Source organism: Passer domesticus, chromosome 14 (assembly GCF_036417665.1).
Source record: "Passer domesticus isolate bPasDom1 chromosome 14, bPasDom1.hap1, whole genome shotgun sequence".
NCBI classification, from domain to species: domain Eukaryota; kingdom Metazoa; phylum Chordata; class Aves; order Passeriformes; family Passeridae; genus Passer; species Passer domesticus.
The window spans coordinates 1,689,259-1,713,139 of record NC_087487.1 but is presented as its reverse complement, the minus strand read 5'-3'; the positions used below and the strand labels follow the sequence as shown (position 1 = coordinate 1,713,139).

The window sequence follows — 23,881 nt, the reverse complement described above, 5'->3', positions numbered from 1 at the left end:
AGCCAGTGGGGGTAAGAATTTTCTGGATGAGGGGACGAACGCGCTCACTAAAACGGGCTCTGCAGGGGGCACGAGGGCCATCACTGGGTCCAGCTGTTGGGACTCATCCTCATGGCACACCCAGCCGCCCAGGGAGCGATGGAGCGCTGCGAGGGGTGCGGTGCATCTCGGAGGGGCTGTCAAACAGCGATCCCTCTATGCAGGCGCTCTCCCTTTAAAGCAAACCCGGGGCCGAGAGCGGGGAGGAGGCGGGGGCGGGCGGGGGGCGCGGCGCCTCGGTTCGGCGGCGGCTGCGGCGGGAGGTGGCCGGCGCCGCGGCGGCGAGCGGAGCCTGGCAGTAGCCGCCAGCCCCGGGGTATGCGGGTGAGCGGGAGAGGAACGCGGAGGAAGGCGGAGAGCGGCGGGGAGCGGGGCGAGGGAGCCCGGCCGAGCCCTCCCGAGCGGCGGAGGATGCGCCGAGCCCCGGGGAGCCGAGCCCAGCTGCAGCGCGGCGCGTCCCGCCCGGCCGCCGCCCCAGCCCGCGCAGGTAACGGCGGAGGGGATCGGGGACACCGGCGTGGGGTTTTGTGCGGGGAGAACATCCGTCCCCCCGGAGGGTGGGGACACCCACAGTTCCTGGGGACCTGCGGCTCTGCAGCGCATCACTCGGCAAGTGGGACTGGATCCCCGCGCAGCGGGGCTGAGCTGAGGGCAGGGTCCCCCCGAGCCGTGAAGGGCTCTCCCGGCGCGAAGAGCCCTGCGGGGCAGGCAGACACAGGGTCGCCGTGCTCTGGGCCCCCCCAATGCCCCGAGGGGCTGGAGGCCCAGCTCGGAGCAGCGGCAGATGCTCAGTGCCAACCTCAAAACCACCCCGATCGAAGCTCGGCTTTGAGGTTGAATGCATCCAGCAACCTCAGGCAGCTGGCGCAGAAGATAGGCAGTGTGTGGTGTGAGGTGACAGGTTCCCATCTTGCCGCTAGCTCCCAAAACCAGCCAACTTTGGGCTGATGCTGTGGGGCACCTGGTGCTGGTGGGGGCAATGGGAGCCGGTCCTTGCCCGGTCTAAAGCTAGAGGAGATGACAAGGGTGCCTAGAACATCACAGCTAGGTCCCTAGGGACTGCTGGCTGCATGGCGGATGATACCCCAGCTTTAGCAACAGCAGGGGTTCGATTTGATCCCAGCCAGACACTTTGTTTTCAGCTCTCTGTTCCTCAGAGGATCTGCCCGGCTAGGGGAGCTGCCTGCGTGCTTCTGACATCTTGTTCCCCTGCTAAATTAGGGCAAATTGCCAAGCTGGCCCCCTGCTCCCTTGCCCATGTCTCTATTGAGAAACTGAGTCTCATCTCACGTTTCTCGACTTGTACAGGAGCAACCCACCACAACAGCGACTCGAGGGCCCCAGGGCTCTCCTTTTATCTGCTGCGCTGCCAATGGAGGAGAGAGAGGTTTAATTATCCTCAAGTGTCAGTTCAAGATAGATCTGCTGGGACACAGCTCTTGGCAGGTGCAAAATAACAGGACGTTTTCATGCATGGGAGGCTGAGCTGGGAACAGTTCAGTGGTTTAATTGGAAGGGTTCATATCAGGGTACAGAAAATGGGACGGTGCAGGCTCCATCAGTGATCCTGCTGCTGCAGCTGTAGGAAGGGAAGATGGATGCTGAAGGCTAAGAACTTTCTCTGGTGCATTGCTTTGTGGGCTTGGAGCAGAGAGGGTGCTCCGGGCTAGTAGCACAACCTCAAGTCCTGCAGCCTGCAAGGTGCTGATGTGTTTTCAGTCTCACTTGGTTTCTCAGCTTTTCAGTTGGTTCCATGAGAGTCCTTGCAGGGCCACTGGGAGCTGTGCCCTGTTTTATGGGGCATCCAAGAGCTGAGAATGGGAGAATTACTGCAGAATCAGGGCACTCTGGGGCTGCCTCCTGGGCTGTAGCTGTCATCGCATAACCTCCTCCAGCTGTGGCATCCCACAATGGCCATATTGCTACCACAAAATGAGACCTCTCTGTGTCCAGACCCTGTAATCACCCTGGTGTGGGACACTCCAGCATGAGGAAGAAGGATGTCTTATTTTATTTCATTTTATTTTTTATCCAGATATGCTGAGCTTTTCTCTGTGCTCATTCCCTGGGGACCATGGGACAGATGTTTTAAAGAAACCATGCCCCCGTCTCTTCTGGCTCCTTGGAGGGGACGTGGCATCCTGATTTTCTGGTGAAGTCACAGTGTTGTGCTATTGTAGTTAGGTTCCTTGTTTTAGGGTCCAACATAATGAGTTAGCTGTACTTCATTTCTGTGCTGGGTGCAACAAGCCAGCCCTCAGGCAGTTCCTACAAGCACAAAACAGCAGTTGGTGTTAGAAGTCTGGGGTTGGTCCTGTCTCATCTACAGCAATCATGTTCTATCCCCCCTTGCAAATTGCTGGTGTCTTTTTCTGACACTGTGAGAGGACATTCAGTAAACTTGGTGAGTTTTGTAGTTGTGCTGAGATGGTGTTTTCAGGAAGACCCAGTTATTAAATGTTGTTTTGGCATCATTCCCTTCAGGCTTGTGCTTGGTGAATGCGGCCATTTGCTTCTAGCCTTGCTCCAGTCCTGCCAGAGTCACATCCCTCCTTTGCAAATCTGCATTAGTGAAACTTGTGGCTGTTGCTTAGGTGAAAACCTTATGGATACTCCTGGTGCTGTGACCTGTGTGGTGCTGGCCCTGATGCAGAAGTGCTGGGTATCTGGCTAGCTGTGGCTCGAGGGAGGGCAGCTCTGAGAGGAGGCTTTCTGTCCTTTGTCCTTGTTAACTGTGCCTGAGTCTCTGACAAAGGTATTTTGCAGGTGAGACTGAGGAGCAGAGGCTCTTCCTCACTTCTCCTTGGAGGTCAAGCATCTGGAAGATGGGCTGGACCAAGTAAGAGCAGAACCCTCACTCATTTCAACTCCAACAATCTTTTGGTGCTGCCTGTGACAGGAACATATTTAGACTTGATATATATCCCTTGCCTTGACTTTGGGCTTTGGATCAAGGCATAAGAGCTTTTGATGCTTGCATACACAATAAGGGAAAAAAAAATTAAAACCACAATCCTCAAATGTTTGCAAATCCAAGAGCTTATCCTCGCTCTGGGTAGGCAAAACTAACCAAGGCTAGGATCAGTAAATCACAGAATGAGCCACTTTCATCATCAAACATTAGGGCTGGAACACAGCTAGCACGGAGCAGGATAACAACACTGAGTCCTTGGGAGTATGATCAGGACCTGGCACCATGGGTTTTTCCTTTAATTCCTTTACAGTGAGCAGCTTGGCAATCAGCAGGGACCCCAGCCATACGTGGATGGGGTTGGGCTTCACATGGGTGTGATGAGGAAACAAAGGCTGCGTGGGGAACGGAGCACAGCCACTGAAGGAACCTCTTGCTGGGGCTCTGCGAAGGACAGTGGCTCATCCAGGACCAAATGGGCTGAGCTAATGCAAGCCCCACCTTTGTCAAAGGGGTCTGATAACTTCAACCAATAACTGAAGTGCTGAGAAGGGAGAACACCCACACTTTTAGCCCAGGGAGGAGATTCAGGCCATCCCTGCAAAGCTGGGAACATCCTATATACAGATCAGCACATCAGTGCCAACAGTAAGAACAGTAAAGGGGCTGGTGTACAGCATCCCATCACTTTAGCCAATCTCCTACATCCACTTGCCACCAAAGCCCCTCTCCAGTGAGGCCAGCCCCTGCTGCTGGTGAGCAGGGGCCATCCTCTCTCTGTAGTGGTGTGGTGGGGAGGTGGATGGTGAGGTGTGCAGGGATCAGGCTGTCCTGGCACAGTGGCATCAGTGGTGCATGATACCCTGAGGCAGCCGCTGCTGAAGCTGACTATGTGGGGTGTGTGTAGCAGCAGTGGGGAGAAGATGGGCGGGCATTTGGCCTTCAGATCTGTCCTTCTGCCACGCCGAAAGCAAACTTGGAGCCAGAAGCAGGGCAGGTGGCATCTCTCTCACTGGTGCTTGTGGTGAGCCAGGCTGGTGTGTGCTCCACAGGCAGCAGCGAGCCCAGGTCGCCCTGGGGCAATGTGCCAGTGGACCAGGACAGTACATCTCTTGGTAAAGTCAGCAGGGACTCACAAACCCAGCCCACAGGGAGCACTGCAAGGCTGAAGGATTTTTCCCAGTGTGTTTGGACCTGGAGCGACAGCATCACCCAAGCCCCCCAGTGGTGTCAAAGTCTGGGGTCAGGCCAGTCCATCTGGAGTTTCATGGCATTATCTCTTAAATGCTTTTAACTGCAATAGGATGGCCTGACTGATTGGATTGTGCTCTGTAATTAATTAGCTGGGTGCACCGTATGGGAAGCAGCATCAGTGGGAAGAGAGGGGGGAATCTGCTGGCAAGAGCTGTTGAGCTTCAAATGTCCATTTCTTGTTAAACCAGCCTTGTGCAGCATTAGTCTCTGGGCACAGGGGATTAGCTCTGGGTCATGGCCCTTTTCCATAAGAGGAAGAGTTGTTTTGCTGCCTGACCATTCCTCCAGAGCCTGTGTCCTGAGAGCCCCAAGCAACTTGCCTGGCCTTGGGGACCACTAGGAGGGAAGAACTTGTTCAGGCTGGGATGTTTTGGGGGTGGTGAGGGGATGCCCCCTCCTGCCAGGGTGACAGACACTGTAGGATGGTTCCAGGGTTAGGGGCTGCTGGGCATGGCTGGCAGAATTCCCACTGCTCTTCCTTCTCGCACTGGAGCCCATGGGCTTCTCCCCACTCCCTTCCTCCTCCCAAACTTGCTATGCCTCTGCTCAGCTTCTTTGTCTACTTTTACCACCCATTTGTGCCTTTAAACAGACAGCATCCCCCTTAGGGTGGTTTTCTTCCTTTGTGTTTCCTGTGGGGATTAATCTGGACCTGCAGCGTAAGGGAAACCTGCAAGGAATGGCTCCTTGCAAGGAATGGCTCCTTGTTTATTGTTTGATTTGGGAAATGCTGCTGGGCTGGGCTCATGTTTCAGGTCTGTGCTGTTTTTTAAGGGGTGCATTTTGGGAGTGTTGTGGGAAGAGGGGGTGACCCTCTCTGCCCTGGGCCAGGATCTCTCCTGGGCATGGTATCCTTTGGAGTCGCTCCCTCCCTCGCTGCCTCCTGTATGGGTGGAGGAGAGAGGGCTCTTCTCAGGGTGCCTCTCCTGGGAGGTGAGACCTGTTTTCTGCTCAGGTGCCCCCACCAATCCATCCAACACCCGTGTGTCTGTCTGCAGCTCTCAGGTTCCTCCAGTGCCTATTTGGAACTTGGTGAGCTGGGATGTTTGCTGCTAACAGGCGCCTCTCTGCTCTTGTAAAATTTCAGTCTGGCTCGTGATGGGGAAACTGAACTTTGCCCTGTAGTGCTTGCTCAAAATGGTCCCTTCCCCTGTGTTTGTGGGTCTGGGATGGGCTCTCCTGCTCTTCAGTGCTGCAAGGAGGCATGGAGGAGGGCAGTGTAAAACTCCACAGGGTTGTTGTTGCCGTCAAGCTGGAGAAGAGTTGTAATGCCCTCTGCTCCAATGGCTGATAAATCTTGGAGGAAAAAACCAAAGAAAAAACAACAAAAAAAGTCATGTGCCTGCTCAGCTTAACTCTCAAAGGAAAACCACGTCATTTTAAAAAGAAAAGCTGTTAAAAATAGAATTTTTTAGCAGAGAATGACACTCAGAGGAGTCAATGAGCTCCATTTCAAGAGATGGGAAACAAAATGCTCCAGGGACTGTGAAAGGAAGTCTTTCCTTTTCCAACTCCCTGAGTGTCAGGTGTGGCTCCTCAAGCTTGTTGTTTTCCATCTGGCTGTGCCAGATCCAGCCAGGCTCTGGTGGTCGCTGGCTGCTCCCTGGAAGTGGGGAATTCACCATCTTGGAAGGGGACAAAGCTGTGACTCAGACTTGTGTTACATCTTGCCTTGGGTTTCCCACTCTCCAGCAGGGCCAAAGGGGAGGTGGTGAGCCCCATGGAGCATCCCTTCCTTATTTATTTAATTTTTAATTGGCTAAGGAGCCCTCTCATTTGCTTTGGTTCTGACTAATGAGATGCGCCTCGATTTGACAGCGTGTCACAAGCAATAAATTTCTCAGGAGCTTCTGGGCTGTGTGGTTGCCCTCATGCTCTTGCCTGGCTCACCCTCCTCCACATCTCCTTGTGCTGCTGCCCCAGCCTGGCCCTTGAGCAAAGGAGAGGAGGGTTGGGATGAAGAGTGTGAAATTGGTGATCTCTTTGGGCTATTTGAGATTGGTGATCTCAAAGCTGGGGATTTGAGGGCTTCCTATATTGTTTGTCTGGGCTGGAAATTGGAAAGTAGAAATCTGTCAAGGACCCAGACAAGCTGTTTAACAGCCGTGACCTCTGTTGCATTTTCCCAAGGATCTCAGCTGTGCCTCAGGATGTGAGCGTTGTGCCAGGCTCCAGCTAATCTCACCAGGGGCTTGGGCTGGCTGGCAGTGAACCAGCATGCCAGTGAAGATCCTGTGGAAGACTTTCATTCCCATTAAAAATGCTTTTTTTAATTGGAAGGTTTTGCAGGAGCATGTCTCTTTTGGTGAGGAAAGAAGGGGATGGTCTCCAACAGCAAAATCTAGATGGACCCGTGATTTTCAAAGCATTTCCCAGAGGGCTTTGCCAAAAGGGGCCTGGTTGCTGCAGGGTTGTGCAGAGATGGAATTCTCCTTCCTTGCCATCCTGCTGAGGTCAGGATGTGGGGGCAGTCCTCCTGGGATCCTTGCTCTGGGGCATCCTTGTGTGCATTAGGAGCATATAGCGTAGGTGTTGTGTGGCATAGGTGTGATGTGATGCTGGTACAGGTGAGGAGAAGGGTGGTGGGCAGGCTGAGGGCTGCCACCCTAGGGCAGAGATGCTCAGCCACATCTGACCAGAGCAGAAGGGGCTGGATGCTGCTGTGTTTGAGGGTGTGGATGCCTTGGTGCTGTTTGTCACCTCTTGCTGGGTGACACTAACCTTCACTCTCCTGGAGTCGTTAAGGGACTGCTTGAGGTTTCAAATCATTGATGGGAAGCACTAACTATTAGCACTTCTTCTCTTTGTATTCGTGATGGATTCTCTTTAGGCGTTGCTCTTAGTGGCTCTCCACTGTTAGCTTTTGTTTTCTCCTCAATAGCTTGTCTAATAAACGCCATTATCTTGGGCACAAATCTACTTCATGTCTCAATTCCACTTGGTGAGAGTTGGTAATAACAGCTGAACAACATCCTTTGAAAAGGGACTCTGTCACCAGCAGCCCTGGATGCCACTTCTCCGCTTCCCACACTTGTCCCCAGAGCAGATAAAGACAAGGGGAAGGTGCGTGGCCAGAAAGCAAAAGGGACAGCCTCCTGATAAATTGGATGTCTGAGCAGTGCCGGCAGCAGTCAGTGCAGCAGCTCTGGGGATCAGGGCAGCTCGGGCCCTGCCACCTTGGTCATTAGAGGAGACATGCTTATGGCCTGGGATCCTTCCTAATTCCAGCAGATTAGAGGAGAAGGATGGTGGTGAAAGGTGATGGCTTGCAGGGAAGATCAGCAGTATTTTGTACAGCTTGAAGGAGCTTCTTTTCTGCAGCCAAATCAAGCTGTTGCTTCCCAGTCTGAATCTAGTTCTGAAAAGGCTTTAACAGGTAGCTGCTGGGTGCTTACGGGGTTTTGGGTCAGCCTGCAGGCCTGTGAGGGGAAGTATTAAGGCAGCTCCGTGTTTTGGCTGAGGGCAGCAAATTCCCAGCCCATGGAGACCTGACCCTGATGTCACTGCAGTCACTTTTGTTACTGTCCCTACTGCATGAGCCGATGAAGCGGAGGGCGAGCAGTGTTTTAATTAGAACAAATTTTATTTATTTCTGCTGGACCAGGCTGCACTCAGTTGCTCTGTTTTCAGAGGAAATCCTTCCCAAGAAAGATTTCCATTCTCAGGGGGAAAGGGACCATGGATAGGAGCAAGCTGCTCCACCTCCTCTCCACTGTCCCATTGCTGGGATGTCTGGCTGCTTCCAGTATCTATCCCCTCCCTGAGTTATAAATACTTTATCCTCTCAGTGCCTACTGCATCAAATATATATATTTTTTAATGGCATTTTCTTTTTCTATTTTTTCCTGACTTGGTTCTTGTATTTCAAAACACGCCCGCCACGCGCGTAGCGCTCAGACATGCTCTCGGCTTCCCCCCAAATGTAATTGCTTTAAAACTGCAGATAGTTGGCGAAAGCAATTTTCTCTCCATTACGGAAGACTCCAGCTCCTCTCATCCTTCATGCAAGTCACTCTCCCCCAACCCTGCCTTCTCTCTGCCACTGTGCAACGCTCAGCACTGGGGCTGCTGGTACCTCCACTTTCCCAAATGAAGCTCTCGCTTTTCTGGGCTCAAGTGGTGCACGGTGGGGATCTCTCAGGGGAGAAAAAGTGGCTTTACCACAGCTTCTGCTGAGCAAGGGTGATGCTCACTGGCAGCAAAGCCCTTCCCTTGGCCGCGCCGATCTCCCTGGCGGGATGGGTACCTGTGCCAGGCACGTGTTCACCGCGGTTTTGCAGCTCCACCATGTGCACATTTAACATGCTCTTTCTGTCCGCAGGACGTGTTGGGCTTTCAAAGACATTAATGATGGAAAATAAATTGGAATCCGAGAGAAATAATCTTTAGGCATTCTCTGTAGGCCTTGTCTTGCCTTGCCTTCCTCAGCCATGTTGAAGGCTGTGGCTGGAGGGGAATATAAATGAGGAGGAGCCCCAGGTCTCTCTGATCTGTTGTGATGCCTTGGGCTCTGTGGGTCTCGCTGCAGGGAGCCTGTCTGCTCACTGGTGCTGATAAACCCAAGGGGAGTGGGAGACAGTGGAAGTCATGAGGAATTGCTTGACCTTCCTGGGGGGTTTGGGGTCCTGAGTTAAAGGTTGAGGCACATCAGGTTTTCCAAAGGTCTGTGCCCTGCTTGGGGGGTTTCAGTGTCACTCTGGCATGGGGCAGCAGTTGTCTTTGTTTCTGCACCAGCCTGTCCCGGGGAACCAGGCCCTTGTGTCAGCTGCCCACACTGCACGTGGAGTTAGGTCACAGGTAAACAAACCTGAACATGCTCCATACACACTATGGCTGCAGTGTTCCCTGCCCTGCACTCAGACCCCCTAAGGAGCTGATCTCCTGCTTGGAGGAGAAGAGGTGATCCCCAGGACAACCACCCACAGCAGGCAGGGCTCATGCTGGTGGTTATCACCCCGACACGTCCCTACAGAGGCCAGCAGCATCTCCAGATGCACCCAGAAATATCTTGTCTGGGCACCCTCACAGCAGGAGAGGATGCAGTGGCTTTGTCAGCATCAAAGCTTTTGGTCCCTGGAGGAGAGCCAGTGTGCCATAAAACCTGCTCATTTCTCCTGCCCTGCTCCTGCAAAGTGAGTGCGGAGCTGGCACGGGCTGGGAGTCCACAGGGAGCCATAGCTCACACTGGCCTCTGGCGAGGGGCTGTTAAAGCACCACTGCCTGTCTTAGCCAGCCCCTGGGCTGCTCTTGGACATGACCCAGCCTTGTAATGAAAGCTTTCTCTGTCTGTTTGTTTTCTGAGCATCAGTTTAATGTCTGAAAAATCCTGTTGCAGCAGAGCCTGGAGCACTTCAAAGACACTGCAGGAGAGGAGGGGGCTCTGTAGGGACCCTGCCTATGCCAGGTGTGGAGAGAAACCTGGCCAGCCACCACAGGCAGCTTCCTACTTCCAAGGGGTTTGGCTTGGTGTGTTGAGGGAGGCACTGAGCTTTGCTCCCACAGCACAGATCCATTGCTGTGAGAGCCTTGTACATATCATGTCCTCCCAGCCTTGGATATTTGGAGATGCCTATATGAAGAGCTGAGGGTTTGGGTGGGGAGGATTCACGATCTGAAACCTGCTGTAGTTGTCACATTAGCATGTTGAGTGGTGCTTGTGCATCCCTCTCTTAGGAAATGATGCTGGTGACTTCCACTTCTCACTAGGATGGAGTCAAGACTGTCTGGCTGCTCCAAGGTGCTCCACAGCTCCCCAGAGTGGCACTTCTTGCAGTGGTATCCTCCCAGTCATGCAATTCTGTGTTGTCTTAATGGTGTCAAGCTCTGAATGAGCTTGGGCAATTTGCTTTATAAAGCAATGCACTAAATATGTCAACACTCAGAGCATGTTTTTAATATAATATTTCAGATTGTTTTGAAAGAAGCCAAGATCCTGCTTTCCCTCTTCATTAGGAACATTTTATGTGAAAGAGATGAACAATAGAGAGAGTTTGCCAGAGAGAAAGCTTTCCCAAGTATTTGTTGCTGCTGAGAAATCAGCTGCTTTTTACAAAAAAAAACCCTCAATGCATAACTATCAGGGCAATTAAGCAGCTTGTAAGCTGCCAAGGAAGGTTGTAGAATTGGCTTTCCTGGAGATGTTGGAGGCCAGGCTTGACCGTAGCCATGGGGTGTGCCTTAGGCACAGTAAATCCCAGTTTCCAAAGGGGGAATGGACTAAATGACCCACCAGCAGCCCCTGGGCTCCTGGGAGTTCCACACAGACAGTCTGAGCTGCTCTGGCACGAGCAGTTCCTGGCTGATGGAGTGAGTGGGCTTGTGAATCTCATGCTGTTTCAGGCCAGAATTGATGGCTTTGGCTTTTAATTCACTTCCCAGCAGGACCAGGGGTGGTTTCTGTCCTGGTCTCCAGCTGGGAGATTTGGTCTCCTGCCATGGAAAGGGTAAGACCTTCTGCCTGCCTCGTTGCAAAGCTCTGTTCTGGCTGGTGCTGCTCAAAAGAAAAGAAACCCAAAAAATCCCACTGTGGTACTTTCATCAGGGAAACTCGGTTCCTGTCTGTTTCTCTTTCATCACAAGTTAGAGGAAACTTAGAGGGAACTGAAAACTTCCTTCTTCAATAAGGACACACCTGGAGAGATGATGGGAGGGAGCTGTTTCCAAAGGCCCTGCCAGCCCTAGCTCTCTTTCACCAAGCCTCCTCAGCTGAGGTCCCAAGAGGTGTTCTGGGATAACCTCCTCATGAAAGGGAGGGCAGCCACGAGTCTGGAGCCTTCCTGTCATGGAAAAGCCTGTCTGGAAGGCAGGGAGCACCAGCCTCATTGGCTGGGGTGGTTGGCACTGGGAAAGTGGACCCTGGAGAGGGATTTGAGTGAAGAGGGCAATTCTGCTCCAGAATCAGCCCAGCAGAAATGCTCCAGAGGTGAGACCGTGCAGATGTTGGCATGACAGCTGGCTGTGCTGGAGTCTGGGCTGTGGTGGGATGCTCTGACCCAGGGCAGGAGGGCACTGACTGGGTGGCCCTGAGATGAGACCTGGAGTTTTGTGTGTGCTCACTGCACGCACACACTGCTGCTGCTGGGGAGAAGGTCCCTGGGGATGATGCTGCCCTGCTGCACCCAGGACAGGCAGGATCTGGTTTTCCTTCACCTCCTGGTAATCCTGTACTCAAATATTCTTCCTGTAGATCTGGTTTTTATCTTTCTTTTATTTTTTTTTCCACTCCTAAATGGAGTGTTTAAGCCTATTCTTTTGTTTTCTGTGAAAGGAGCAGTAAATCCTTTATCCTGCCTGGCTATTTCTGTGTGCGTATTTTCTCATTGTGCTCTAGCTTGTCAGCTGTGTCAAAGCCCAGAAACCTTGGCCTCTGTTGGACTTCAGACTTGGATTTCTCTGTATTTAACAACACAGACTCCCTTGGACTAACAGTTCTTCTTTCTCCCCTTGGTGTCTTTTTTTTTTTTTTTTTTTTTCCGAAGAATACCTGGTTAAAAAATCCCTGACAAGAGGGAACGAGCAGAGTGGTTGTTGGGCTCATTCCCAGCACATCTTGCCAGCGCTGGCAAGGAGTCCCAGCCAGCATGTCCTGCTGTCCCCCCGTGCCTCTGGGGTAGCAGGGCTGCCCAGGGAAGGGGAACCCCCCTGGCGAGGGAGCTTTCCGGAGATTAGCTCGGGCTCGGCGGGTGCCTGATGCTCAGGCAGGGGATGTGATAAGCACAAAGGCAGGATTTCGGTGGGATTAGCCGGGAGAGCGGATGGATGGCTGCCTCTGTGCTGCAGCTCTGTGCCAGCTCTGGCTGCTCCTGGGAGCGAGTGTGGGTTCTCCCGGGGGGATCTGTGGAGTGACAGCCAGCAGCCATCCCTGTGGCTGCAGGGAGGAAGAAGGGGCTGTGGCACTGATGGCTGCAGGAGGGATCCAGGATGGTGGCAAGTGAACTGCAGCCCACTCTGTGCCCTGACAGTGGTGGCAGCAGCCTCAGGAAGTCAAGGGAGGCTGTAGAATTGGCTTTGCTGGAGATGTTGGAGGCCAGGCTTGAAGACTGGCACAGTAAATCCCAGTTCCCAAAGGAGGAATGGACTAAATGACAGCAGCTCCTGGGCTCCTGGAAGTTTCAGAAATATGCTCTGAGCTGTGCTAGCATGAGGAATTCCAGGCTGGGAGAGTGAGAGGGGTTGTGAATCTTGTAGAATTGATGGCTTTGGCTTTTAACTCACTTTCCAGCAGGACCAGAGATGGGCTGTTCTGGTCTCCAGCAGTGAGCCCAGCAGCTAGTGACCCACATTGCCTGGGGTCAGCTCACCAGCTGTGCCGGTGCTCCATGAATGCCATGGCAGCTCACCAAACCGGGCAGCATGGGCGTTTATGTGAGAACAAAAGAGTAAACAATGGAAACCGTGATTAATTAGTGCAGCTAATTAGCAATGTGCTTGGCCTGGGCTGGAACTTGGTGAGGTGCCAAATCAGAGGCGAAGCCACAGGAGAAACTCTGATTGGAACCTCTTTGGGGAGGGAGCAGGGAAGGGGAGAGGATGCTTTCCCAGCACCTCTTTGCAGCTTGCCACGCTGACAGGTCAGACTGGGGCTAGCACTGGGCTTACAGCCTGCAGGTGCTGCTGTTGCCATCCCCAGCAGCATCCTCCCATCCCCTGGTGCTGCCTTTGCTGAGGCATCACTTCCCTGGCCACAATCAGCATCAGGCGCTGGGTGTTGCACCAGTGCTGCAGGTGTTAATTAATGAGCCCTCATTAGGGTCGGTGGGGTTGCCTTCCCCATGGAATAGGATCCTGCTTACTCGTCTTCCCCTACACAGTACAGCTGCCTTTTTCTTTGCTCTCCATTTGCAAATTAGTGCAAGGACCACGATCAGCAAACAAATTTGCAGCGAGCTCATGGCGGGCTTGGAGATTTGGAAGAATCCTTGGCAAATATTTGCCAGCCTCCACCGCAAACCTCTTGAATACTTTTCATGACAGAGAGATGCTGAGCTTCGCTGCCAGCTTGGGGTGGGATGGCAGACCTCGGTAGGGGATGGCTGCTAAAAAATACCTGAGCTAAGAGGTATTTCTAACTTGCTTCCACCCCTCCTGTGCCCTGCCCTCACGCTGTGCAGTGTGGAGGTAGGTGGAGATGGGATACACCTGAGCCCGTGCTGGATGGTGCAGTGGGTGTGAGGGCCAGCCTGTGGGCACGGGGACACTGTGACACTGCACCCACAGGTCAGCATGGCTCCCGTGGGATGGGGGGAACGGGCGAGCACCCCCACAGCTGCTTTTTCCCTCTGGGGCATGGGGTGAGCATGGGAAGGGTCCCTGTGGGGACGGCACAGCGCTGCGGTGGCCTTTGATGTCACCAGTGGGTGGGCGATGGCAGGGATGGGTTTGGCCCTGTGGCCTGAAGTTTGGTCCTGGCTACCAAAGGCTCCTGGTGCTGCGGGGAATGGCAGGGCCTGCAGGCTCAGGGGGCTCTGTTCCGTTGTGCCCAACCCCTGCCCCAGCATTGTTCACCTTCCCTGTGGCTGGGTGGGGATTATTTAATTGTATTTTCAGTAATACTGTCATCTGGGAGATGTGTAATAGTGCTTTTAGTAATTTTTAAGGGTCTGTTTTAATTGGTGGGACTAGGTGACCTGCAGAGGTCCCTTTCAACCCTAACAGTTCTGTGACTACAGCTGTAGCAGGATCACATCATTGCCATTAAAAGTGGCTGTGCCTAAATGCCGTTTGCTCAGCGAGGTCTGAAGCAGTGCCCTTTGGAGTAATTGGGAAACGTGGCCCCTTTTTTGAGAACAGGACAGTCTATTTTTCAAGGTGCCATCACGTTATTATTAATTTGTTAAACACTGACTGCTCAAAACTGTTTGAGATGCAAAAAGAGGATGTGAGTTCTGCCTTGGAGACCTCACTACTAAATAAATGTATTAAATCAAACTCCTGCTGGGGAGGAGAGTGCTGCATGTGAAGGTGAAAATGGTTAGAGGATGGGTGGATGTACCACCTCCATCAGCAAAGGGTGTTGCTTCCCTTTCACTTTTAAATCCAGGAGGAGCAATCACAGATCAGCGGGTCAAGGACCTGCTGTCTCTTGGCATTTCCTAGGTGCCAGTGGAAGCCCTTGACTTGTGAGAAATGGGGAGAGCTCCCCTTGTCTTGGCCTGTTGAGCTGGGAGGTCCTTCCCTTGCATGTTCATGGTTGTGTGCATCAGCATGGGCCAGGGGCTGCTTGCCCAGGTGAGCTTGTGCCTTCTCTCCTTCCCCACCAGTGATGCTGGAAGCCTATAACACCCTCTGGGAAACTGCTCCAAAGAATCACCCTGTGCCTGGCAGGAGCCCCTCAGGCCATGCTGGACCCTCTTCAGGTATCCACATCTGCTTAGTGTCCAGATCTAAGCAGATCCCACTGGTTTCCTCCCCTTGATGATGAGTTGCAGGAGAAATAAGAGCAAGACACAAAAATATCAGTATATTAAGTTCCTCACCTTCCTAACTTTCGAGCCAGGCTTTCTGTGGGGTTGGGTTTGCTTGGTGTGTGCTTGAGGCTGTGTGTTTCCTGACTGACACTTTCTGTGCTTCCTACCCACAGCCCCCTGTGCCCAGGAGCCATGAGCTGCCCGCAGACCCTGCAGAGCCACCAGAGCAGCCTCCCAGCCACAGCCCCCCGGTGCTCTTAGGCTTCCCTGCTCCCCTGGAAGGTGCTCATCGCTGGCCTGCACCTGCACCCAGCCTCCTGCATCCCTCCCAAGGTAAGGATGTCCATGAAAGGCAAAGGCAATCCAATTTCACTTCGAAAGTTCAAGTGCAATCAAGTTGTTGCTGTGTCATTGCATCTCCTACCTACTCCTCTCCCCCTTGTCTTGCTGGGAGGAAAGGTGCTGGCTTGGGAATGAGAACTTGTCTTACAATTGAAAGGTGATTTTGAAGGTGGGGTAGCTGCTGGTGAAGCCTGTTGCTTGCAGACTGTATCCCATTGGAATTTGCTCATAGTTTTAGAAACTACTCTGCTGCTGCAAGGAGCCAGGCTTGGGTGGGACTGGTGCCTTGTGACTGCCTCTGCTTCCCTGATGTACCTCCTGAGGATAATTGTGTATAATTTTCCTTTTAACAATGCTCTGGAGGCTTCCCAAGCATAAGCCACCTTTCCTCCTAGCTGTAAAAGGCCTTTAGGGTGTTGGAGGCTTCCTGTGATGGGGGAGTAAGAATGGCTGGGACAGGGCATTTAGGAGGAGGTCAAGTCCCTCTCCCAGGGAAACACCCTCATCTGCTCCTTGCACTTGGCAGTAGGTTGTTTTTTTTTTTTAAGTTAAAAAAGTAGAGCTCAGCTTGTGGGGAGTGAGCAGGGGCTGAGGCTGATGTGGCCCAGCTGCCCTCCTAATGGGTGCAAAATCAGTATTCATGGCTGAGGAGAGGAAATCGGGATTAGAAACCAAACACCTGATTTCTGGGGTAGTTTTGGAGTTTGAGATTTTTGGGGCCTCTTGTTTTGAAGCTTCTCTGTGCAAACAGAGATGTCAGCTGTGTGCAGTAGCATATGAGAATAGCAGCTTCTCCACATGTGATCCCACATGGGCAGGGGAGCTGGGGCCTGGAGGAAGATGAGGATGCTACCAGCTTGTCACAGGATGGACATGGGCATGAGTCCTGTTTGAGAGGGCTGTGAGAAAGTCACAGTGGACCCAGAGAGCTAAAAGTACAAGTCAGAAATGTGACCTGCCTTGTCCTGGTTCACTTTGGCAGCTCCCTACCTGGAGCTGGGATCAGCTGGGATGCTCCAGCTGGGAAGCAGAGGTCAGTTAGCACTGGGAAGACTGGCATCCTTAGGCTGTAAATATCCAGCCAGCTCTAATCCTCCCAGTAGCTCCATCACTGCTGTTTTCCTAAGAGTTATTTGACTCTCTGTGTTGCACTTCTCAGACAAATGGCTTTTAAATAAAACCTCTGCTAACTCGTTAGGCCTCCTGTCCAGGTCACTTCCTGCATGGGTGATTTATAGGGCTGCTTTTAACATTTTATTAACTTTCAATCGCCGGGGCCAGTCAATCAGAGCCTATCCCATTAGCTGTGGTGAGTGGCTGCCCGGGGCATCAGGCTCCCCTGCTGCCTCCTCGCTTCCGGAGAGGCCGCGATGCTCCGAGACCAACCATGGTGAGAGAGGGAGTGAACAGGAGAATTTAGATAAGGAGGAGTAGATCTGGGATGGATAAGTGAATGCATAAGGGTTAAGGAGATAATGGGGCTTGTGATCATATCTGGGAAGGTGGCTTATCTCCTGCTGTTGGTACGTGATTTCTTGGCTGCATCTCCTGCAGCATGTGCTGAACCGTGTGGTGATGGGAGAGGAGTGCCAGGCTTGCTAAGGAGGCGGCTGCTCCAGACTGATGGCAGCAAGGCATCACAGCTGGAGCATCCCTGGGTAGGATGTGCCTGTATTAAACCCCTCCTGTGACAGTCTCTGGCACTTTCTCCTTGCTAGTGAGTTTGCAAGTCCCTTTAGCTCCTGGCATCCCATCTGATCCAGTGGGCTGCCTTGAGCCCAGTTCCCTGACATCTCAAACTCTCCATCTCTCTGTCTTTCTTCCCCCTTGGAGCTGAGCAGAGCCAAGCCCTGCAGCCCTGTCACAATGGTGAGTGGGGCTGAGCAAGCAGAGACCAGTCCAGCTGGAAAATCCAAAGGAGATGGAGATTGTGAGTGATTGGAGGCTGCAGCAATAGCTTTGATTATCTCTGGTTTAGTTGCTCCTCTCCCCGCCATGCCCTGTCTTTGTTCCACCCGTGCTCAGAGATATTATTCAGTGGAGTTTTCCAGCTCTTGGTAACAAGGAGAAAAAAAATCTGAACTCTCCTGCACAACCAGAACTAATGAGCTCTCTCTGGAAATAAAAGCATCCTAAGGACAGCCTTGTGATACAGAACATCCCGTTCTCTGTGGCTGCTCTGGCCACTGCCTGTGAGCGATGGCCCAGCACAGGGCTGTTGGGAGCTGAGCAGAGCTGTCACCTCCCATCCTTCCCCCCAGCCATTGCTCAGTGTGAGGCATTGAGAAAGCTGAGCCATGGTTTGCTCCTCTGGCAGAGCTCTGCTGTGGGGACAGGGATTTGGGAACATTTGTCCAACACTGTGATGCAGAGCCCATCACCTTGTACATCCTCGCAGGACAGGGCAAGGAGGGTGACATGTCTCCATAGGTCAGGACCAGCTCTTACTGGCTTGGAAAGGGAACAGCCTGGCTCCCATCCCTGACTGGAGTGGAGACGTGCAGAAGGTGGGCTCACTGCAGCCCCTGTGTCTGAGGGAACACAGACCTGCAGTCCCCAAGGGCTGTCGGGCTTGTCAGGCATCAGGCTGGGAGAGAATTTGTCTTGCAGCAAAGCCGGCATCTGAAAGCCATCGCTTCTGATGTGCCCATGATTTGATGAAACCTCTGTCTCCTTTGTCATTCTTCTGTCTCTGTCTCAAATCCCAGAGCAAAGACAGAGAACTTGCTCACAGAGACAAGCAGGTTTTTTTCCCTCCACCTTTAAATATTTATTCTGAGCTCTCAAGATACACACGCTGTGATCTCGGGGGCCTGCCTGTGTGTTGGTAGCAACTTCAGCCTGGCAGAACAGGGCTGGCTGCCCTTCCCTCTGGGGAGCAGAGCCTACTCCCCCTCTTGCTGCCCTGTGCTGGGTCCCAGAGGAGTGACATGAGGTGTTCACCTCTTCCTACGCATGTGCTCCCATGGGAACAAACCCAAGACCCACAAAATGCTGTCCGAAGAAGGTGTGGGTGTGAGCTGCCTTTCTGGGGCTGAGGTGGAGGTAAAAGCAGCCTGCTCCATTTGGTGTGCTCTGTTCCTGGGGTGGCACATCCCAAATGGCACCCACCCCTCTGTCCCCTTCCCCGTCCCTGTTAGCACACAGAGCTGCCACTGGAGGCTTTCCTCTTCTTCCCTGCAGTTTTGTCAAGGTCATGCAGGCAACTGGAGCAACACTGCCAGCCTTGGCTTTGCAGCCTAAGCTGCGGTGCTGTGCTCAGCTGTGGCTTTCTTTCCCTTCCCTCCTTATCTCCACTCTTGCTGTACTTCTCCAAGCCTTCCTGGTGCTGCTGCTTGGGTACACAGATTGCAGGAAGAGCAGCCCCATGCCACTGGGAGGCATGTGCCTGGCATGCCAATGAGGAGTGAGGCTGGCGCTGGCAGCTCAGCCTGGGATGTGCCAAAGCAGAGCCACGCTGCAGGCACTGTCCCATGGTTCCCTTCAAAACAAGAGATGCAATCCCATCTGGCTGCAACTGCCACCTTCCAAGCATTTTTCCTGGAAGCTGGCTGTCCTGCAGAGCTGTCTCACCTCTGCTCCTGCTATGGAGTTTTCTGGACTCAAGGGAGGGCGGATTTTGCATCTGCTCCTAGGAGCTGGAGTATGGTGATGTTAAACTCCTAGGAAAAAAGCCAGGAGCTGGTTTCTCAGCAGCTCTGCAAGGGATGAGAGGATGTCTGCCTTTCCAGGTGAGTACACAAATCGCTACCTCTGCCTCCAGCTGCCACAGCCCAGGTATCCTGCTCAGCAGCTGGCACTCATCAACACAGAGGCTTGTCCCCAGCTGCCCCTGGCAGTGCCAGCCACGGGCTCCCCGGGACCTGTACGGGTGTGGGCACCGATGCAGAAAGAAAATCCTTTGCAGAGACCTGGGATTGGATGGCAGGTGCAGCTCTGCCAGGAGATGCCTTGAAAACAGCATGTAGCCAAAGGCAAGAGAAGGCAGAGCAGACAATAGCTGATGTAGTGGGATTTTTTGTTGTTTCTGAAGAGAAATAAATTAAAGCCAGGTCAGGAAAACTGAGCTCCAGTAAGCTGCAAAGTGATGAGGTTGGGACCATGGTGGTGGTTTCCTGGGCTGCTTTTCCCACCCCTGCCTGCCCTCTGCCTGCACCCACGATGGGCTGGCAGCAGCACCAGCCCTCTCAGCTCTTGCTGAATGTCTGAACAGAATGGCCTCATTAGCAGGGAAAGTTTCCCCAAGATAAGTTAGTGCTGCTGTAAGAAGTGCAATTATCTCTCTTTTCTACTCTTGCAACTCTGGGCATTGAAGTTTCCTGCTCTTACACCATGTCATGGCCGAGCTCTTGTGCACAGGAGGGTGCCGCCAGGAGAAAGAAATTATAACAAGGACATTTTTTGGAAAGAGAAAGAGATTTTTTTCATTAAGGATTTGTTACCACTTGGTTGTCTCAGTGGTTCAGAGCTGCTGTGCCCATGCAGAGTCATGCCAGCCCCTGCCTCCCCATCCTGGTACCTGCCTGTGTGTGGCTTGGCTGGGATGGTGGCAGAGTGTTTTTTATGGAAGGCAGAGGACCTGTGCTGTGTGTTTGTGAGCTCCTGCTCTGCCTGTGCCCTGGCCTCCTCGTGGTGTCACCCTTTGCCCAGGGCCCTTCAGCTCCAGTGGGACTTTTCACTGAGCAATGCATTCGCAGGAACAGCCAGTGCCAGCAGTGTATCTCCAGAGTGAAAATCTGGGGCCTGAGACTTGTAGGAAATATTCATTCAAGATTCAAGCTTTTTCAGTTATTGGTCATTTGACCTAACAGAACTGCGTGTCACTCTGTGAGCCATGAGGAAGGCTGCCAAAGCACACACAGAGAATGTTTGCAGCTGGATATTGTAACAACTTAGTAGCGAATGGTTGGGATAAGTCATATTTCATAAAACCTGCCAAGAAAAAGATCGGTGATTAATTCTTTTTAATAAACAATGGTGAGTAGTGTGGCTTGGTTTGAGCCTGACTGACTTTTACAGTGATTCATGGATTTTTCCACAGGAAAAACCACCTTTATGGTGATTGCTGGTGTGTGGGGTGCCTGCTTGCTTTCATGAGTAATTCCCCCCAGCTCCAAAAGCACCAGGGTGTGGAAAAATGATGAACTTCTCTGCAGGAGCTGAGAGGGAGGAAGGGTGTGCGTGGCTCCACCGCCGCAGCCAATGACTGCATCCCTCCAAAGAGCATTGGAGGACGTGGGAGAGGGGGAATTTCACTGCCAGAAGTGCTGAAGGAGGCGAATCTTTTGGAAAAATGAGCGGAGCTGAGGTGTCCATGTGCGCTGTTCTGGGCTGGCCAAGTGAGGTTGTAGCCATGATATTTTAGTGAAAAATCCTCTGCTAGGATTTTTCCTGTCCTGAGGAGCTGAGAGCCTCAGGAAAGAAATGTAAACAATAACTGTGTGCTGCTGTGGAATGCAACAGGTGCATCTTCCATTGGTCCATGTGGATTGTTTTCAATTGGTGACCAATCACAGCCACAGCAGTCACAGGATTTTGTTATTGATTCCTATTCTATTCTTGTCTTGGTAGCCTTCTGATCCTTCTTCTCTCTCTGTTCTTTTAGTATAGTTTTAATGTAGTATTTTAATATAATATATAACATAATAAATCAGCCTTCTGATGAAAATGGAGTCAAGCCTCGTGTCCTCGCACAAGGGGTCTCAGCTTAAACAAGACGAGGTCAGTTGGGACTGGCTCATGGTCCTCTTTGCACCGTGCTGCCCCACTCCTCCAGCAAACCAAACACCTGAGCAGACGAGTCCCAGCATCCCACCCCGAGTTCAACTGGCCTTCTGTTCCTTGCAGCCCCCCGCGCTGGAAGCCGGCCAGGCTCCGTGGCGTCGTGCGCTGGGCTTTGTGGCTCGGGGCGGGAGCGTGCGTCTGTGTGATGCTGCTTTTCAAGCCCGCTGGGGTGGGATGGGGAAATGCCGGGCGAGGCACAGTCAGAGGTGTGAGCAGTGCCTGCGCCTCGCAGGCGGCGCCGGGGGCGGCGGCAGCCCTCGCTGCGCTGTCGGGGTTGTTTTCTGGTTTGGAGATGAAGCAAAAAAAGCTGTAGTTCTGCTGAGACGAAACTTGAAACATAATTTGGTTCCTTGGTGAGGTTTTTTTTTTTTTTTTGAGTCTGGGTGAAAAATATAGGTATTTGGCTAAGACTTTGAGTTTCAGAGCAAAGGAAAGGAAAGGTGGCACAATGGTGGGAGAGGTTTGTGTAGAGATGCAGCTGTGAAGGAGAAAGAAGGAGCCTGGAGGTTGGTCCAGCCTCTGGCAGCAGCAGACAGGCTGACACATCCCTTGGTGCAGTAGCACCCTATGGCAGTATGACTCAGGCCACCAAACCACCAGGCCCAGCCTGGTTCTCTGTCCCTTCAGCCACTCTCGAGCACTCCAGGGGCTGCATTCTCCAGCCAGCATCCCACTCCCTCCTCATCCTCCTTCAGCCCTCCCTCCACCGCAGTGCCCATCCCGCATTCATTATAGTGCCCATGTACTTCTCTAAGCCCAATATACTTTGAATTACTGCTCATCTATTCCTCTTGACATCCTCATGCTCATAACTAGGGAGCCTGCATTACCCATTTGCACATCTGTCAAGCTGCGTGTTCCTTGGCCATTTCCAGAGATACATAAAATTGCCCGTGGTTATGACATTATTGACAACCCGCCCCGTCTCCTTCCCCCTCCCCAAGCCCAAATGGCTGCCTCGCTTTATGAGGATTGATATTTGGGCAGTAAATATTTTAGAGCCTCATCTGATGAGTGTGTCTGTGCGGGTGAATACATTTGTGGCTGAGGACAGATGTTGAAGCTATCTTCATTGGAAATGCAGGGCCTTGTCTTTCTCCCTCCTGCCTTTGCAGCATCCCTGTCATCTCTCTGCAGCCTCTCAGTTCTGCCTGTTCCCAGTGGGAAGAAGGGGAAATTTAGGGAAGAACCAGGCAGAGGTTGACAGGAAGGACAGGAGCTGGCAGAGCTCTGTGAATGTTGCCTTGCTGCTGGATTCCCACGCTCCCATGTTCCTCAGCAGTAGGACTGAATTTGTGTGGCAAGGTGTTTTCCTTCCTTGAACCCAGGGAATCTACCAATTCCTGGTGTGCTGGACAAGTAGCTTCAGCCCTTTTGAAAAGAAGACTACAAGTAGCAGGCTGTCTGTGGTTTCCAAAGGACATATTCTGACTCCTTTTCTGAAAAGCTGCTTCTTCACCCAAAGTTTCAAAACGTACTTCAGTAAATGCCACTAATCAGGAAACAATTTAGGAATAGCACAGTCTGGGTGATCTGAACCATTTTCTTATCTTGCTGAGAAGAGCAAAGGAGTCCATTTTCAGTTCCTCAAAACTATTTGCTCTCTTTGCTTTCAATGAGCAAAACAAAGAGTGATGCCTGATTCCTAGGGAAGAGGATACTCAGGTTCTGCTGAGTGAACTGGGGCCGAGCTGAGCTGAGGTTTTGGGAGTCACAGCTCTCTTTGGGCTAGATCTGAGCTGTATGCACCAGGATCCAGGGAGCTTTCAAAAATATCCTGCACTCCAGCTCTCTGGGAGTTTTGCTTGAGCTAGCAAGCAGAGTTGTCCTTGTACTGGGATCCAAGCCTGGGATGGGACTTTGGCCTCTTCCCTTCAGGGAGGACAATGGCATGGAGATCTAGCACAAGTCCTCTCTGCACACAGAATGGTTGGAGCACATGCAAGGCAAGTCAGCCCTGCTCTGTGATTTCCTCTTGCCATTTTCCTGCTTTTTTCCCTCTCCAAGCCTGGAGCAAGTGCATCCAAATGTGTAAAATATCAGCTGCCTGGGGGCAGCTTTGCAACCTCCTTGCAATCCCTCGGAGTCTTTGTCAGGAGAGCAGGAGCTTCCTGGCTTGGTACAATCCCTCGGAGTCTTTGTCAGGAGAGCAGGACCTTCCTGACTCTGTTCAATCCCTTGGAGTCTCTGTCAGGAGAGCAGGAGCTTCCTGGCTCTGTTCAATCTCTCGGAGTCTTTGTCAGGAGAGCAGGAGCTTCCTGGCTCGGTTCAATCCCTCGGAGTCTCTGTCAGGAGAGCAGGAGCTTCCTGGCTCGGTTCAATCCCTTGGAGTCTTTGTCAGGAGAGCAGGACCTTCCTGGCTCTGTTCAATCCCTCGGAGTCTTTGTCAGGAGAGCAGGAGCTTCCTGGCTTGGTTCAGTTCCTCAGAGTTTTTGTCAGGAGAGCAGGAGCTTCCTGGCTTGGTTCAGTTCCTCAGAGTTTTTGTCAGGAGAGCAGGAGCTTCCTGGCTTGGTTCAATCCCATTGTCAGAAGTGGATTTTCCTGGTTCTGCAATGGGTGCTGTGCTGGGCTGGTCCCTGCCACCCAGGGTGAGGGTGTTTGGAGGCTGCTGGGCTGGCAGTCCCCCTCCAGCACGTCACCCATGTCACCCAGCGCCAGCTGTTCCCAGGGTGTGGGTGTCCCTTTCCCAACGGGAGCGATGTGTCTCGGGGCAGGGAGTAGGAGGGAGTGTTTCTGGTTGCTGCAACTTGAGGTTTGAAGCTGTTGTGTAGGCAGTGGGGGTCCCCAGGAGGGCACATGGATTTCCAGGGGTGGCCCATGTGCTAGAGAATGTCACCTACCTTCTTGGTGGCCGCTGTGCTGTTGAGTGTGGGTGGTTGAGTGGACCATGGAGTCCACTGTACCTCTTATATCCAGTTTGCTCGTTCAAGGAGATATCTGTGTCATCAAGGAGCTGTACAGGACAGCTTTGTGAGGGTGCTGGGAGAGTAGGAGGTGCCCAGCTCCACTTGCAAGGGCTCGGTGTCTCCACCTCCACAAAGCCTGGCTGCAGGAGCCACGTGCCGAGGGGAGGGGTTCAGTGGCCTCATTGAACTCCCCGATGAAGGATGCTGCCCTGGCCCTGGCCAGTCTGCTCTTTTACAGC

At 52.6% G+C, this 23,881-nt stretch overlaps 1 protein-coding gene across 2 annotated transcripts in view; it reads left to right on the top strand.

The window, feature by feature from the left end:
• Window positions 1-282: 282 nt before the first annotated feature.
• The window catches only part of LINGO1 (leucine rich repeat and Ig domain containing 1), a 158,333-nt gene continuing 134,734 nt past the window's right edge, over window positions 283-23,881 (top strand). For both annotated transcript variants that reach the window (XM_064388680.1, XM_064388679.1), the window contains exons 1-2: window positions 283-526; window positions 14,784-14,943. The gene's annotated coding sequence lies outside the window, so the exon portion shown is untranslated. The remainder of the gene's footprint in view (window positions 527-14,783; window positions 14,944-23,881) is intronic.